Genomic DNA, 17,766 nt, shown 5'->3' with positions numbered 1-17,766 from the left:
ATGGAAAAACAGTGGCAATGTGAGAGTCCCCAAAGACATCTACTCAATATCTCCCCCAACCTCAGAAAGGCAACTGCCTTCTTCTAACAATGAATTCAGTCCATTTTGAAAACACATTTGTTAAATTTAAATGAATTCTTATTTTGCAACGGTAACTAGCACTTGTGATATTCATAGTATATGTCCATAGCAATAGCTAAGTATAACTCTCTGAGTTATCTTTATAATTGTTCACGCAAATCTTTCACATTAACACTGTTTAGGCCATTGCAAGCCTACAGGATGATAGCACACATAAGGAAGCTATACCTGTATACATAATGCAACAAAAAACCTTTCTGATTATATCTCTGTAAGAAAGCATGGATTGAAAATTATCTGAAGCAGCAACTTCATTTTCCCCTTATCAAACATTTAAGCTATTTATACATCCTCTGATTGTTATCCTGCATTACTTGCCAAGAAGCAGTTTGAAAGCCCCCTTTAGCCATTCTTGCTTGGATCTTGAAGATTGTCATGCCAGCCTGGGTCAGTGGCTGAAATGTATAAACAACTCTTTTGTGTGCTTGAATTTGAAAGAGAAATCAGTCATCTGTATGTGGTCTGTGCAGCAGCAAAATGTAATTTTTTTCCCTCTGACAACTTGTTTATGGTTGTTAAGTTATCTTGATTGCAAAGAGAAATCTGTTTTCTGTAGAGATTCTCTAGCTCAAAATGTCAGCTCCATCCCCCCCAACTTTCCCCCCTTCCTTCCTTTTCTGCTTCTAGCTAATTCACAAATTGAATTGATTCTCCCCCCCCCCTTATTAAAATCTAGCGAAGAGATAAAGGGTGCAATGGAAAAATCCTGAAAATTTGATGTATGGCACCAGGCTAGACTTTAAAGATTATTCATTTTATAATCCCTCAACCTCTTTTATATTTTCTGGTGTACAGTATTTTGTGTTTAAAGAGCCACATCTGGTAATATTAGTTCAAAAGGATTATTTGCTCCTATGTTCGTCTCTTCACAGAAATTGTATTTAATCATGTATGATTAAATTATCAATGAAAAAGCTATTACAATTTATATTTGTTGCTAGTCTAGGGGAAAATCTGTAAATAAAGGATGATGCCATAATAGTCAATATTGTCATATTGTCATATATTCATTATGCCTATTAAAAACAAACAAATGATGTTACTTTCCTTCAAAATAACAAAAGCATGTTAGAATCAATAAACATCCATGTTACAGTAATACACAACTATATATAAAAACAGTTAAAATGTACAATAGAAGAGTACCAAGAGTAGCAATCACAGTAAATGATTCTGTTGAAACAAGATTATTTGATGAAAAATATAATGCTAAAGGTATGGATTGCATCCCTGAACAAGAGGAAAAAATATTTACATAACATTTCAAGTGGCAGTTTATATGTGTAGATGCAAATTCAGAAATGATTAATTAATCATATTCATTAATTATTAATAAGTATCAAAGAAATACAGCACATTTCACCATATCTGCTATCATTGTTGAAGGGAGATTCAAGGCTTTTGTTCCTCCTTTTTATGGATCTATCATTAAACAGATTGTAGGCTGGACAAACTTTCACACAGAGGACAATTCTATGTAAAACAGGAGAAATATTCTCCATAGATGACATCTTTTCCTTCAAAATGCTTGAGAGAAAATTAGGTATGTAATTTGAGACAGCATTACAGAGCAACAAGTATAGCTGGAAAAGGGCTTGGTGATCAAGTATGTTTTGGCTATCACCTGGATGATGCTTAGAGCTAGGTTTCCTCCTGAGATTGATAATGAACTAAAACGAATAAAAGGCTCATCTTGATTTTTATCCAGAATTAAGAGGGGAGAAATACCTTTTTTTCCCTACATGTATACTGTAGCTTGGTCATCCTTACAAAATCTACACCAGAACATATGTGCAGTATTTAATCAGTAGCAACATCAACAAATGGCATTGTCTCTCTGTGTAAATTACTATCTACTTTACTACTGGCTGCTGCAAGCCTTATAATTTTGAGTCTCTTTTTCATCCATCATACCCCTTCACTGCAGGAAATCAGCACCAAACAGCATAGAAACACTATCCAGCTCTCCCAGCCAGTGACTAACTTTCTTGTTGATGTCAAGAGAGTTGATTCCCACAAGAGGAAAATATAAAATACTTTCCTTTCTTGTGGCAACAAGCCATGCTGTTTGTTGCCAAACTGGCTCATTTTTCTTGCAGTGAAGAAAGGAACATCTCTGTGAAGATCCTTGAGCCTGGAAAGGTTTCTGAGGAACCAAGCTGTTTTGCAGATGGTTTGGGTGGACCGTTCCAAAGATCTCACCATGATGGAGATTTTTGTTTTTGTTTTTGTTTTTGTCTTTGTCTTTTTAGTCTTCCCACAACTCAAGCATATTGTGCATCCAATATCAAAGGTGCATGTCATTCCCATTTGAAACACATTTGCAATTAAGGATTAATATAGTCATGTAAGTATTTCTCATTGTCATTTTAAATAATATTTTGTTGTGTAAGATAGAAGGCCATTTCATTACCTTTGCTACTCAAATTCTGACTTAATAAAGGATTTTCTTCCCAGCTATCCAGATGGAACTATTGCATTGGAAAGAATGGGGAATACCTTACTGCATGACCATAAAAATATTCATCTTTAAGCACTTTTACTAGTAGTATTCAGAGCTCCATATACTTTGAATTATGTAAGGGAAAGAGGAGATTCCTATACTCATTTTAGTTTTATTTATGACCTTTTTTCATGAACACTCCAATAAATATTTTTGCAAATGGATAGCTCCATATATAACAAAGAAGAAAGAGAAGGAAAAAGCATTATTAGTTTGAAGGAATTATAATGGGCAAATATAATACAAGTGGTATACCAATGGCAGGGAGTATCCACTGAGGTTGATGGTGCATAAATTAGGGCAGATAACTGCATGTTAAACCAGGACTTACAAAAGTTGGAACCAACAATGAGCAGACCCATGAGTCCCAATAGTCATGTCCAATGAGAGGAAGAGAACAGAGTTCAATGAAGGTAGAATAATATCAAGAAACTAGTAATGAGTTCCAAACAAAGGATTTTGGGAGAAGGAGGCCTTACAGAAAAGTATAAAAAAGCTATTTTAAAAAATGAGCCATTTTAAAATATATATATAAAATAACTGTATGGGAAGAAAGTAACCAAGTCCCACACTGTTCATGAATACCTCCACAAGCTCAACCTGACTTCTCCAATAGGGCAGATTAAAAAAAATTGAAGCAAAAACAATAAAAAGGATTGGCTTAGGAAAATAGCAAGGAATTCTGGGTTCCTAGAAAGGTTCAAGTGGCAAGGTGGAAGCCAGTAATTCCCAGAGATAGTCATTAAGTAAACATACAATAACTAGTCAGTATCAAAAACATCAAGTATCCCTTTTAAGCTGAAAGGCAGGAAGAATAAACCTTGAAGTAAAACGCTTGAGAATAGAAGTCTTTCTATGTTTGCACTGGAGATAGGTAATCAACTGTTATGTACGGGTTCATTCTTGTCTGCAATAGAAATTCTAAACTGATCCATGTTTGTGAGTCTTCATCAAATAGAGATGGAATAAAAATTAGGAAGAAAGGGGGCCTCTTGCCTTTGCCCCAATTTCACTCCATGCTCCTAGAATCCATGGTTGAAAAATAAGGGAAAGTAGGAATTCTCCTACATGTGTATGTGTTACAGACACAACATGGAGAACACAACATATTAAGGTAAAGAAAAGGCAAAGGAATGTAATTGTGGGTCTGAATGCTACCTCCTTCCAGTCCCTTTGACACTGTATGACACTGGCTGGCTCTCCTCAGTGTGCAGGAATTCCAGGACTTTATTTTAACAAGCATTTAAGAACTTTGTTTGATAAGAAGTCAACATCATGAATGTTCCTCTGCCTAGCAAAATGAGGAAGGGGGGTAAGCAAGTAAATCAATCTTTTGAGATGCTTTGTCTAAGTCTTCAGCATGAATGTTGAATATGAACGATGGTTATAGTCCTAATTATGATTATTGTCTTAGTGCTACAGCTTTGTTTAACCTGTTTATAACCAGGTTATTAGACCTGAGTGGTAGAAATCCAGGGAACCATTTAGTGCCAGCAAGAAGTCAGAATTTTCTTATTTCTTTTCCACCATGTGATATTAATATGGATCTTTGTAGTCCACATCTGGTACTCCTAAAGGTCAGCGAATTGCTCCTTAGCTACTTATACTCCAACTGTCCTATGATTTACTAAGGATTTAACAGATAAAGGCCCCAAAAAGGTTGCTTGATTCTTGCATGGACACATCTATGTTATTTTGGCAACACTAAGAAAGTAGTTTGCTATTACTTTCTTCTATTATTTTTTTAAAATCCCAGCAGACTTTTTTACCTTTAATTGTTAATCTATTATATTGTTGTGTCTTTCTTTTTGTGGCTTGTATTTTTAAGTTGTTTTCAAATGCTGAATACATTATATAGTATGGTTGTATCATTAAGGGTCTAGGAAAACAAAGTTATGTATGCCTGTTAAAAATTGGCTCCCATATTCAGATATAGTTATTAGGAAAAATCCCATTTCAAGATGTTCAGACACTAAAGAGTTAAGCAATAATAAACTGACTTATCAATCTAGATAGTATGCAGAAACAATTGAAGCCCAGGAAAATCACATGATAAGGAACAAATCAGAAGTGAGATTTTTGGAAAGAGAGGAGGTCATCTCAATGTTGCCTTTTGTCTTTGTTATGATTGTAGTTCTTCCTTGCAGGTGAGCCCCAACTCACAGACTGAAGTTGGAGATAAGGGAACTGGACAGCAGGCTAGAAACTAGTGAAAGCTAGCTGTGTTTTAGAATGTGATTTTATTTTATGGACTGTGATCTGAGCTGTGGGATTCTTGTGTCTGTGTCTCTTTCTATAGGATTCTGGCTGAAGGAGCAGCAACTGAAATCAACCTTTAGGAGACTTTATACTTAGCAATTTGTTGTTGTTGTTCAGTCGTTAAGTCATGTCCGACTCTTCGTGACCCCATGAACCATACTGCGCCAGGCCTTCCTGTCCTTCACTGCCTCCCTGGGTTTGCTCAGTTTCATGCTCATTGCTTCAGTGATGCTATCTAACCATCTCATCCTCTGCCGTCCTCTTCTCCTTTTGCCTTCAATCTTTCCCAGCATCAAGGTCTTTTCCAAAGAGTCCTCTCTTTGCATTAGGTGACCAAAGTATCTGAGCTTGAGCTTCATTATCAATCCTTCCAATGAGCAGTCAGGGTTGATTTCCTTTAAGATTGACTGGTTTGACCTCCTAGCAGTCCAGGGGATTCTTAAGAGTCTTCTCCAGCACCACAGTTCAAAGGCATCAATTCTTCGGCGCTCAGCCTTCTTTATGGTCCAGCTCTCACAGCCATACATTACTACTGGAAAAACCATAGCTTTGACTATGCGGATCTTTGTCGGCAAGGTGACATCTCTGCTTTTTAATATGCTATCTAGGTTTGCATTAGCTTTCCTCCCAAGGAGCAAGCACCTTTTAATTTCATGGCTACAGTCTCCGTCTGCGGTGATCTTGGAGCCCAAATAAATGAAGTCTGTTACTGCTTCCATTTCTACCCCTTCTATTTGCCAGGAATTGATGGGTCCAGATGCCATGATCTTAGTTTTTTTAATGTTGAGTTTCAAGCCAGCTTTCGCACTCTCCTCTTTCACCCTCATCAAGAGGCTCTTTAGTTCTTCTTCATTTTCTGCGATTAGGGCGGTATCGTCTGCATATCTGAGGTTATTGATGATTCTCCCTGCAATCTTAATTCCGGCTTGTGATTCTTCCAGCCTGGGATTTCTCATGATGTACTCTGCATATAGGTTAAATAAGCAGGGTGACAGTATACAGCCTTGTCGTACTCCTTTCCCTATTTTGAACCAATCGGTTGTTCCGTGACCGGTTCTAACTGTTGCTTCTTGGCTCACATACAGATTTCTCAGGAGACAGGTAAGATGGTCTGATACCCCCATCTCTTTAAAAATTTGCCACAGTTTGTTGTGATCCACACAATCGAAGGCTTTTGCATAGTCAATGAAGCAGAAGTAGATGTTTTTCTGGAACTCTCGTGCTTTCTCCATGATCTAGCGAATGTTGGCAATTTGATCTTTAGTTCCTCTGCCTCTTCGAAACCCAGCTTGTACATCCGGTAGTTCTCGGTTCACGTATTGCTGAAGCCTAGCTTGTAGGATTTTAAGCATAACCTTGCTAGCATGTGAAATGAGTCCAATTGTGCGATAGTTTGAGCATTCTTTGGCATTGCCCTTCTTTGGAATTGGAACATAAACTGACCTTTTCTAATCCCGTGACCCCTGTTGCGTTTTCCAAACTTGCTGGCATATTGAGTGCAGCACTTTAACAGCATCATCTTTTAGTATTTTAAATAACTCAGCTGGAATACTGCCATCTCCGCTAGCTTTGTTGTTAGCAATGCTTCCTAAGGCCCACTTGACTTCACTCTCTAGGATGTCTGGCTCAAGGTCAGTGACCACACCAGCATGGACATCAGGGACATTAAGATCTTTCTTGTATAGTTCTTCTGTGTATTCTTGCCACCTCTTCTTAATCTCTTCTGCTTCTGTTAGGTCCCTGCCTTTTTTGTCCTTTATCATGCCCATCTTTGCACTAAACGTTCCTTTGATATCTCCAATTTTCTTGAAGAGATCTCTAGTCTTCCCCATTCTATTGTTTTCCTCGATTTCTTTGCATTGTTCGTTTAAGAAGGCCTTCTTATCTCTCCTTGCTATTCTCTGGAAATCTGCATTCAATTGCTTATATCTTTCCCTTTCACCCTTGCTTTTCACATTCCTTCTTTCCACAGCTATTTGTAAAGCCTCATCAGACAGCCATTTTGCTTTCTTGCATTTCTTTTCCTTGGGATGGTTTTAGTTGCTGCCTCCTGTACAATGTTACAGACCTCTGTCCATAGTTCTTCAGGCACTCTGTCTGCCAAATCTAATCCTCTAAATCTATTCATCACCTTCACTGTGTACTGACAAGGAATATGACTTAAGTCATACCTGAGTGGTCTAGTGGTTTTCCCTACATTCTTCAATTTAAGCCTAAATTTTGCAGTAAGAGGTTCATGATCTGAGCCACATTCAGCTCCTGGTCTTGTTTTTGCTGTCTGTATAGAGCTTCTCCATCTTTGGCTGCAAAGTATGTAATCAATCTGGTTTTGGTATTGACCATCTGGTGATGTCCATGTGTAGAGTTGTCTCTTGTGTTGTTGGAAAAGAGTGTTTGCTATGACTAGCTTGTTCTCTTGACAGAACTCTATTAGCCTTTGCCCTGCTTCATTTTGTACTCCAAGGCCAAACTTGCCTGTTGTTCCGATTACTCCTTGACTTCCTACTTTAGCATTCCAATCCCCTATGATGAAAAGGACATCTTTTTTTGGTGCTAGTTCTAGAAGGTGTTGTAGGTCTTCATAGAACCGCTCAACTTCAGCTTCTTCAGCATCAGTGGTTGGGACATAGACTTGGATTACTGTGTTGTTGAACGGTTTGCCTTGGATTCTCACTGAGATCATTCTGTCGTTTTTGAGGTTGTACCCCTTTACTGCCTTTCCCACTCTCTTATTGACTATGAGTGCAACTCCATTTCTTCTAAGGGTTTCTTGGCCACAGTAGTAGATATAATGGGCACCTGAATTAAATCACCCATTCCCGTCCATTTCAATTTGCTGATTCCCAAGATGTCGACGTTCAATCTTGTCATCTCATGTTTGACCACATCCAGCTTGCCTTGGTTCATAAATATTACATTCCAGGTACCTATAAAATATTGTTCTTTACAGCATCGGACCTTCTTTTCGCTTCCAGATACATCCATGGCTGAACGTCCTTTCGGCTTTGGCCCAGCCGCTTCACTCTTTCTGGAGCTACTTGGAATTGCCCCCCGCTCTTCCCCAATAGCATATTGGACACCTTCCAACCTGAGGGGCTCATCTTCCGGCATCATATATTTTAGCCTTTTAACATTGTCCATGGGGTTTTCTTGGCAAGGATACTGGAATGGGTTGCCATTTCCTTCTCCAGTGGACCACATTTTGTCAGAACTCTCTGTCATGACCTATCTGTCTTGGGCGGCCCTGCATAGTATAGCTCATGGCTTCACTGAGTTACGCAAGCCCCTTCGCCACGACAAGGCAATGATCCATGAAGGGGATACTTAGCAATGGCACTTGCTAAATGGCACTAAGGCAAAAAATCAGCTTCAGACAAATGAGATGTACACATTCTGATTTTATGCAGATTAGAAAGGAGCTAATTCTTTTCAGGCGTAAGAAAATACAGTGGTACCTCGGTTCACGAACGCTTCTGTTCACAACCAATTCGGGTCACGAACAGCTCCGTTCGCAAAATTTTTCTTCCGTTCACGAACGCTGGATTGGGTGATGAACAGGATCCGCGGCCATTTTCCCTGCCGTGATACGTGGTCGTGGCTTCCTGTAGGGAGGGGGACTCTCCCTCCAAGCAATAACCGCCTCCCCACCCGCCTTCCTGTCCTCCATGCCAGAAGTCGCGTTGAGCAAGGTTAGTGTTCTCTCTCTTCGTACTGTATTTTGTTTCATATTTTTGTGGTTTTAAAAAAAAAATACATATGGTTCAGAACAGATTAACCGTAATTACATTGAACCTTATGGGAAAATTTGATTCAGGATGCGACCAATTCGGGTTGTGACCAAAGTCGTGGAACGAATTAAGTTCGTGAACCGAGGTACCACTATATAACCTCTTGCATGTGAGCCACATTCCTCAGGAATACTGCGCAAGAAATCATATCCACAACTCTTTCTAGTGTAGCTAATAAAAAATGCTAGGAGATGTAGATCAACAATATCTGAAAGCCACACATTCTGTGAGGTAGGATCACAAAAGGTTTTAAAATCCCAGCTATTCTTGATTAAAAGTAGGCTAGCAGATTTGGGATACAAAAACCTAGATTACCACTGGATGGCAACAATAAGACAGAGAAAACTCTAGCTCTGTGCTGTCATCTACTGGTCATTAGCCCTATTCAGTAATATTTGTGAATCTTCTTCAATCATCCTTCTTCAGCTGTTCCCACTAACCATTCATTTGTTGGCGAGTGAGAGAGATTACAGGTAGTCTTTGTTTAGCGATCACAATTGGGACCGGCAACTAGGTTGTTAAGTGAAGCAGTTGCTAAGTGAAACTTCAGCTTTCCTTTGCTTTACAGACCTACAAAGGTCATAAATGTGACGATTGGTGGTAAAGTTACTTTTTCATCACTGTTGTGTGAATGGTCACTAAATAAGGCAGTCACTAAACAAGGACTACCTGTATTATCCTCATACTACCATGATTAAAAGACTTTACCAGTGAATCTATGTAGGACTCAATTTTCAAATTATCCTATTTCTTTTTGAGGGTAGGGAAATAAAATGAAATCACAGTGGTTGGGGGCATCACAAAGGTATCTTTTTATTTTTGTCTGACACAGACAAACCTTTATTCCCAGCACCAGCATGTCTAAATGGCTACACTGTTATATGTAAAGTATTCAGTTGTGATTATACGAACATGCTAAATCAACATTATTTCTCATTTCATCTACATAAAAAGGGAGGCAAAAAAGTTTGGTCTCTCCTGCTTCTTGGCAAGCTATTTCACTACATCCCTGAATGCTGATGTGCCTGTCACAGTGGCATACATTCTGTAGTTATTACAAATAGAACAGCTGGCAAATGTCCTTGTTGTTTTTTTATTGCTTCTTTTCATCACCTGTATAGTTCAATGGGACACTTACAGGGACATTTATATGTCTCCAAGGTACTCCCTTAATCTTTATCAGGAACTCTATATCACAAAGAGACCAGAAATTAGCAGGTCATAAGCTCCTAGGCAGGGTGATACAGTTGGCAATGATTAACGAGTGTAGCAATGAAATTGTGTCATCTAATCAATGCAGTGGCATCGGTGTCAATGCATGGTCATAGGGCAGGTGGGATCTGCATAACAGAAGGAGCAAAACCTTATTTCCTGAAACTAACAACCCAAGATATTATTTTGATAGCATTCATTGACCTCTGTTATACAAAAAACAGTGATTGAGCAGAAGAAACTGTAAACAGTTTTGTTTCTTGGTTTCTTATTTACTTCATAAGGCTTTGCAAAGTTAGCACTGTTCAGAAATGTTGTGGATGTATCACTTTTTATAAAACAACATGGAATCAATCCTCACTCTCCCTCCCTACTTTGTTGTGGGGATGTCATGTCAAACAATAGTTTGTGCTGTATGATGATATCAAAGACTCAGCACTTCCCCCCCTTTTCCTCCAGCATGCCAGCAAGAGGTATGCTGGAATATTTTGCATCTGTTTCCAATTAATAGCAGTTTAATGCATCCTAAACTGTGGTTAATCTTAACATTTATTGAAATAAACCAGCTGTGTTAAACATAGAATGAAGTGAGCATGATTCATAGTTTTAGCAGACAAAATGCTAACTGTGGTTAGTTAAACAAAAGCTTGCTTCCAAACTTCTCACATATCCCTAATCACAGCAAAGAAAAACAGTACACTCCTAATCCTCCTCCAGTGAGTATACAGCTTCAGGAAGGATGCATCAGAATAAAGATATATGTATCTAGCCAGATCAATCCAGATAATGAACCAGGGGACAGATGTGATATCTACAGAATCACAGCAGATGAGGAGAGAGGAAAGAATAGTTGTCAAGCTAGAGGTTTATTGACAATTAACATGTGGCCCTAGGGCCTTATGCAGCTTTGACCTCATTTCAATAGAATACATACACCCACACACTAATTTATAAAAGTATTATTTATTTAGTATTATTGGATTCTTATTTCCATGCAACAAAAAGATACTTCTGGGATTTTCTGCTTCAACTCTCAGTGACTATCAGGTGTAGTTATTTAATTTTGGGCAAAGCTCCTCTTCTACCTCAACCAACAAAATGCCTAGGACAGCCTGAATTATTTATCACATTTTCCATTACAATTAAGACACCAAAATGTTTCCTCCCATTGTACCAGTGGCAGAGAGCTAAAATGACTAAGATTGGGAAGACATAGGTTCACAACCCTTCTCAGTCTTAAAGATTCCACAGTAACACAGGGCACTGTTTCTCAACTGTACTACCACACAGAGTGATTATGATGATAAATAGGATAGGGCAAAGAACATTATTTATTTATTAGATTTATATTCTGCCTTTCTTCTGGCATAAAGCATATATAACACTCCCTCCAGTTTTCTCTTCGACCACCATCCGCTGAAAGACAAGGATTAGCTCTAAGTCATGAGTGAGCTTCCATGGTTCAGCATGAAGTTGGGTCTCCCCAGTCCTGATCCAATACTCTAACTACTACACCATGTACTCCTGGTTGAAAAACAGAATAAAATTATATATACAAATGAAGAAACAAAGAGCTTCAAAATTATATTCATACTGAGATGTGAATGTCAGTTTAGAATGTAGATGTTCTAACCAAGAAATGTCATAGAAAGGCTGGAATCCTATATGCACATATTTCAGAATATTCCCCACTAAAATCACTTGGATTTACTTTTCAATAGACATGCATAAAGTCTATTGTACATATGGGACTATCTTCAGTGTAAAACTTTGTAAGATTGAATGTACTATAAAAACAGACTCAGGTTACAGTCTTACACATGCTTACTGGGAAGAAAATTGTCATGAAATACAATTTAGATTATTTCTGGTTGGCAGAATTGCCCTTTTAGTGTAAAAAGGTGAAGGGGAAAGGTTCTCAAGAGGCCCCTTGGGAATTTGTGGCAAAGCAGATATCAATAAATCCTTTCTGTAGACAAAATTCATATTTATTACTGTCAAGGAATTAGAGAGAAGTAAAACTGTCAGTTTCTTTTAAATGTTTTTATTTTTGTGCTTCAAGTAATTCCTTATAAATTACAGTAACTGCCATTTGTAATGGTTCAGGTAAATGATTGTGTGAGAATGCATGAACATGTGTGTGTGCACGTTACTGTTTCTTTTCTTTTTTTTAAATTCTGCCTTCAGGAAGACACTGTTATAGTCATCTTCCTTCACCTCTAAGGGAAGGATATTAGCACAAAGGTACCTGTAGACCTCTAAAATTCAGGCAGGTTTTTTAGCTGAAAGTTTATGAGGATATAAAGGCATATACTGAAAAGAAGGAAAAGCACATATGGTGACAAAGGCTGCCGGTGATTAACAGCCAAAATTTCCATTTCTGTAGTGTAAGATCTTTAGTTGCTATTCACTTCATTTGCAAAAGGAGCACATTACCCTTCCCTGCCTCTGAAGTGAAGTTGAGTTATTTAACAACATTCCTTACCTGGATCTGAAATTATATAGATTTATTCACTGCTTCCTTCAGCATTATTTCAAATACCACATGGAACAGAAATTGCTAACTACTGAGTGCAGCAACTGGCTTCTTGTGAACAGCCGGCCTCTCTATTATTACAACATGTTTATAATCATTGTACTCATATAGAGGAGAACAGTTAGCAATTTAGACTAAGAATTTTTTTTTCCCATTACTGAGTTAAAGTGCTTATCCACCCATCCTTGAATTGGTGCAAAACAATGACAGCCAAAGTTTGCTGTCTTCATTGCCAATCTGTGTCTGTTCCAAGCCACTGTCATATAATATCCTGATTTTCAAATGTGCCACTTGTTATAAGAATGCTGATTTGTCTTCTGTTCCAGCTTTGCTGCTGGGCCCCTTCAGTTTCTTATTAACCAGCAGGAGAAATATCCATCAATTATGGCACTACAGTGCAAATGTGGTGGGTCTGACTTCAAGATTTGTCTTCTTTAGGTTTGTCTACCTGTCCTCCCACACCCCATTTGGACAATTCCCAAGTTCAGATAACATGAAATAAAGAAACATGGAAAGACACCAGAAATAGCCTGGGAGAAAAGGGAGGCAAATCATGCTATGATTCTGCAATTAGGTAAGTCCTCTAAAGTGAAAGAACTGAAATTGACTAGCTGCTGGGCAGCCATATCTCTTACAGGGTGGTTTGGGGAATAATTGGAAGTGACAAATACATGGAAAGTGACAAATAAGCAGAAATACATTCCCTCTTCCTCACAGATAAATAATGAAAACTCCTGTGCTTTGATGAGAGCCTGAAGAGAAGTTGGTGTCAAAAACATAAAGTATGTATGCAGTGGGTGGGTGGGTGGGAGATGACAAGTATCAAAGGAACCCAGGAAGCAAAGTGTAATGGGAAAGATTGGGAGAGAAATGGCTGAGGTGAAAGGTTGCTAGTAAGCAGAAGGTGGGCCATGACTGCATCTCCCAAGAATTACAAAATGCACCTCCAATCACATCCACAACAGGCCACCTAACTTTGTCTCCAAGATAATGAGCAGCAAAACGTAACACATTTTCCACAACCTTGAGTCTATTTTTGGATGATAGAATAAATGGTGCGAGTAGTGTTTGATCATAACAGCTAATAATGATTTAAGCTCATCTCATTCATGGGCTAGGGATACAATGAAGGCAACATCATGACAATAAGTCGCAAAATTGGTGTTGTTGGAACATGATTTGGCCATGCTGAGGAGCAAATGGGGACACGGCCTAAGACTAGGAAGACAGAAGTCCAAATACCCACTCTGCCAGGAAGCTCACTTGCCTATTGGATTTCTTAGGTTGTAGGCTCCTTTCTTAGATCTTTTATTCCGTTTTAGGTATTGATGTACATTGTTATGAAACTAATAATAATGCTATCCTCACCTGCATTTCTCTCTAACCATTCTCCTTCAGTTTGAGGTAAAGGAAATCTATTTTCATCCCCCCACTCACCCACCCACCCACCTCCTGCCCCACCAAAGGAGAACATTTTGATGAAATTGTCATATGCAGGGTTTGGAGTTCTTTCATTTACAGCATCACCAGGTAGCCAAGGACTGTGTGTACGAGCATCCTGCCTTTCACTGCACAGTCATCTTCCCAGCAATCTGCAAACTACCTGGCTGTTCATGCTTCAGTTAAATCCAAGAAAAGATACAAATAAATGCTTTCCATGGATTAAAAAAAAAAAAATTAAATCAGGAAGCAGAATTTCAACAGATGTAGCTCATATGATAGAAGATACATTCTTATCATTTCTAAATAATTATTCTGCACAACCAGTAAAGTTTCAGGAAGTCTCCTTTCTCATCTGGCCATCCTAGATGCAATCACACCTTTGTGCTCAGTGTTGAGAGTAGTGCACTTTAATTGCTTTTGGTCCTGTGCTTGTAACAAAGTGTGACATATAGATGTATCGTAAAGCACTTTCTGTTACTTTAATCTTTTATCAGAAAATTGCACCATACTGCTGTTAAATGTCCAGAAGCAAGCAAGTAAAAGGAAAACATTGCAAGAGAAGGAGTGGCAGATCTAATAGAAAATTCCGCTTAGATCTTACTTTCTTCTTATCTCCATTGTGATTTTCTTTGCTAACATATTTGGACAAAGTAGAGGAAAGAAGAAACAGAACAGAGTTACGAAAACTTCTTTCCTTGATTTGGTTTCTAAGCATATTCCCTCATTAATACTATTAAACTCACACGCACATTCCTATGCACCATTAAGAAAATGTAGAGTTATTACCTATTAGAGATAGGTGGGTTTGCCTTCCTTTTGAAAGGATTATTTCTCAATCTATTATTCCTTCCTGTAAGTCCATAAATAATTAAGAAAGCATGCTTGGTTCATCAGAATTACTTGTATCTTTTACCAGAAACAAGGGTTTCAGTTGTGTAAGTAGCACATAACAAAATGTTGCTTCATATTTTTTTTTAAAGAGGATGTGCAAAAAACAGAAACATAAGGCCTAGACAGGCAGGCAGGCAGGCAGGCAGAAAAACAGCCGGACTGCATGCCCCAAGTATTCTAACTTGATAACTGATTTAGTGTTAATACATTAAAAGAGTAAGAGTCTTACTTAGATATTAACCAAACGAAATCACAAATTTAGGTTCCTTTACCCATTTAGCCTTCACATATCTTACCCCTCTCCCTATTATGAGAAATAATACTCTTGTTGTTTTGCAGCAAGACCTTCCTTTAGGACATTTATTTTTGCCTCATTTAATCATTTAATCGATCCTTGTGACAATAAGGATACATCTTTGCAATATATGGGAAGAGTAAGGTAAAGTGCTACATGGTGGGAAGGAATAATCCACTAATGTTTTTAGCAGCATATAACATTTGTGTAACTATATTGAACAGTCTTTAAATCTATTCCCACTGTTCAAGTGAGTCAAATGGCACAACCTTTACTAAAGAGAGGTAATAGCTTGCCTTCTGTTTCTTTATTCAGTAAGTCCATGACTTAATGGACTTCGGTTTAGTGAACTTTGGATTTCATAGACAAAATCTGCTGGATCTGAGTTTCATCCAAATTTTAGGCAGTAACACACTTTGCCTCAAACAATATTGTCAGATCAGTGTAAATGATATTCATTGCTTTTCCTAAAAATAGATATTTACTGTCATCAGTAGAATAGGATTTCTCATGTACCAGTGTGGTTCTGGGCTCAAAAAACAAAAAACAAACAAACAAGAAACCTCTTCATCATTTAACAGAAATTTAGATTTAACAGACATTCCTTCCCCTTATTAGTCTATTCATTCAAGAGTTTATTATAATCGTAAGCACAGATGAAAACAAGGACTATTCTTGACTTGGCTCAGCCAGTTCATTTCTGAAAACAAAGTACTTTTTAAATATATATTTATTCCAATCAATGACATATTTGCTTAAGAAATAGGACAGGCTACAGGTGGGAATTGGAAAAGGGAGAAGAGTGAATGCTACATTGAGTCAAATAAGCCCCTTTACCCAAACCTTTTTTTAATCCCTATTACCACTGCAATCCAGAAAACGAAGCAAGACTCATGAAGACACCACGTTGTCCATTTCATGAAACAGCTACATCAGTTGCTGATTGCTTTCTGAGTCCTGTTCAAAGTGTTTACATCAGTATACAAAGCCTTATAAGACGTAGGTCCAAGTCATCTACGGCACCATCTTCTCCTGTGCTCTTCCCACATTCGCTTTTCAGTGGAGTACCTTTAGCAGGCACCACCATGGTTTTATCTAACATCAACAGTTTTTTTCTCCATCCTGGGACTGTGATTGTGTAGCACTGGAACTGACTCAAGCCCCCTCCTTATTACAGTTTAGAAGAGAGTTTAAATAGGCTGTCCAAAATAAACAGTAGATAAATCAGCAAGTAAATATATAAAATGAATAAATTGGACTTAGAGGAGAATATGCTTACACCAGTGGCATTGCTTTTCATAATTTTAATATATGAATAATGCTGGCTCTGCAGAAATACACATTGCTTTTCATATAAAAGCAATACTAAGATTTGTTTTCTGGTGCAATGCATATTATTTCAAAAGAGGCCAGTGTAACACATTGTTGGATGGCAATTTGGTAAGATCTTTCAGCCATCTGTAATAGTGCAACAGAGCAGAGATTCAAGCTGGGAAACGTATCTTATGAGAATATAACAGAACAATGCCTCTGCCAGAAGAAACAGTGGTGGCAGCAGCCAGAGAGGACAGAGACAGCATTCAGACAAATGAGTCTTTTCACTGTACAGCCCTTTTTCTTTCTTCATATTCTTTTTGCAGATTCACTGAAGAGCCTAACACTGAGGTTTCAGTGTCACCCACCATGTTGATTTCCCCAGAGTGATTTCACCAAACTGCATTCAAGGAAAAGGAAGTTGGTGTGCATAGCTTCCTGGAGGAAGGAAAATTATCTTGGAGTTAAAATAGCAAGAGAGAGAAGTGGGGGTGGGGGTGGGGAATGGAGCTGCAGAACAGATAGGAAGGCCTCCTCATTCAGGATCTTTTTGGGACCAAACAATGCCATTGCAGCAATGTGGGGAAAGAACTAGGTTTGTATTCACAAAGCCATCAACACAAACATTTGGGAGCATGTAAGGTTCTGGCACAAATGAGGTAAAGTAGTGAAGCCTGCTTTATATAGTATCAGGCTGCTAGAAATTTATTTTTTCTCTCTCATGTGCAAGTTATTGCTTAGAGTCTGAAGAAAAGATAGCATAGAGTAGCTGTTTCTACTTGAAGTTGAACCTTCTTGCAATTCAACTACAATTGCCACCCTACAGCATCTGCCTTTGATAACTACTTTATTAAAATCCATATTTTGTAGCTAAGAAGCTCAAATAACAAAGGAAAATGTTTGTTTGGCCTGATGATTCTTCTCTGCTATTAGTAGCAAAACAAATATACTAAAAATCAAGACAAATACTGATCCAGGATGAGGAAAATGCATGTTAACATAGTGTATACAGGTAGTCCCCGGGTTAAGAATGCCCGGCTTAAGGACGACCCATAGTTAAGAATGGAGTGTATTGTATCAAAATTTGAGTCAAATTCACAAAGGTTCAAGTTAAATACACAATGGTTTGAGTTAATTACACAACACTACTTATACAGAATTATACAATAATACTGTTCTGGCTTACATACAAATTCAATTTAAGGACAGATCTTGGGAACAGAACTCATTCTTTAACTGGGGCTACCTGTATCTCTATCTGGATAGGAATCAAATACACTACTGAATGTTCCACATAAATCTCCAATCTCACTGGAACTTCACATGCCGATATTACAGTATCAGATACAGATAAGTGGACTACATGTCATATTTGGGGAAGAAT

This window comes from Python bivittatus, unplaced genomic scaffold, assembly GCF_059951505.1.
Source record: "Python bivittatus isolate LINGU-HERP-01145 unplaced genomic scaffold, Pbiv_v1 ctg000980_np1212, whole genome shotgun sequence".
Taxonomy (NCBI): domain Eukaryota; kingdom Metazoa; phylum Chordata; class Lepidosauria; order Squamata; family Pythonidae; genus Python; species Python bivittatus.
Note: the sequence above shows the minus strand (reverse complement) of the source record.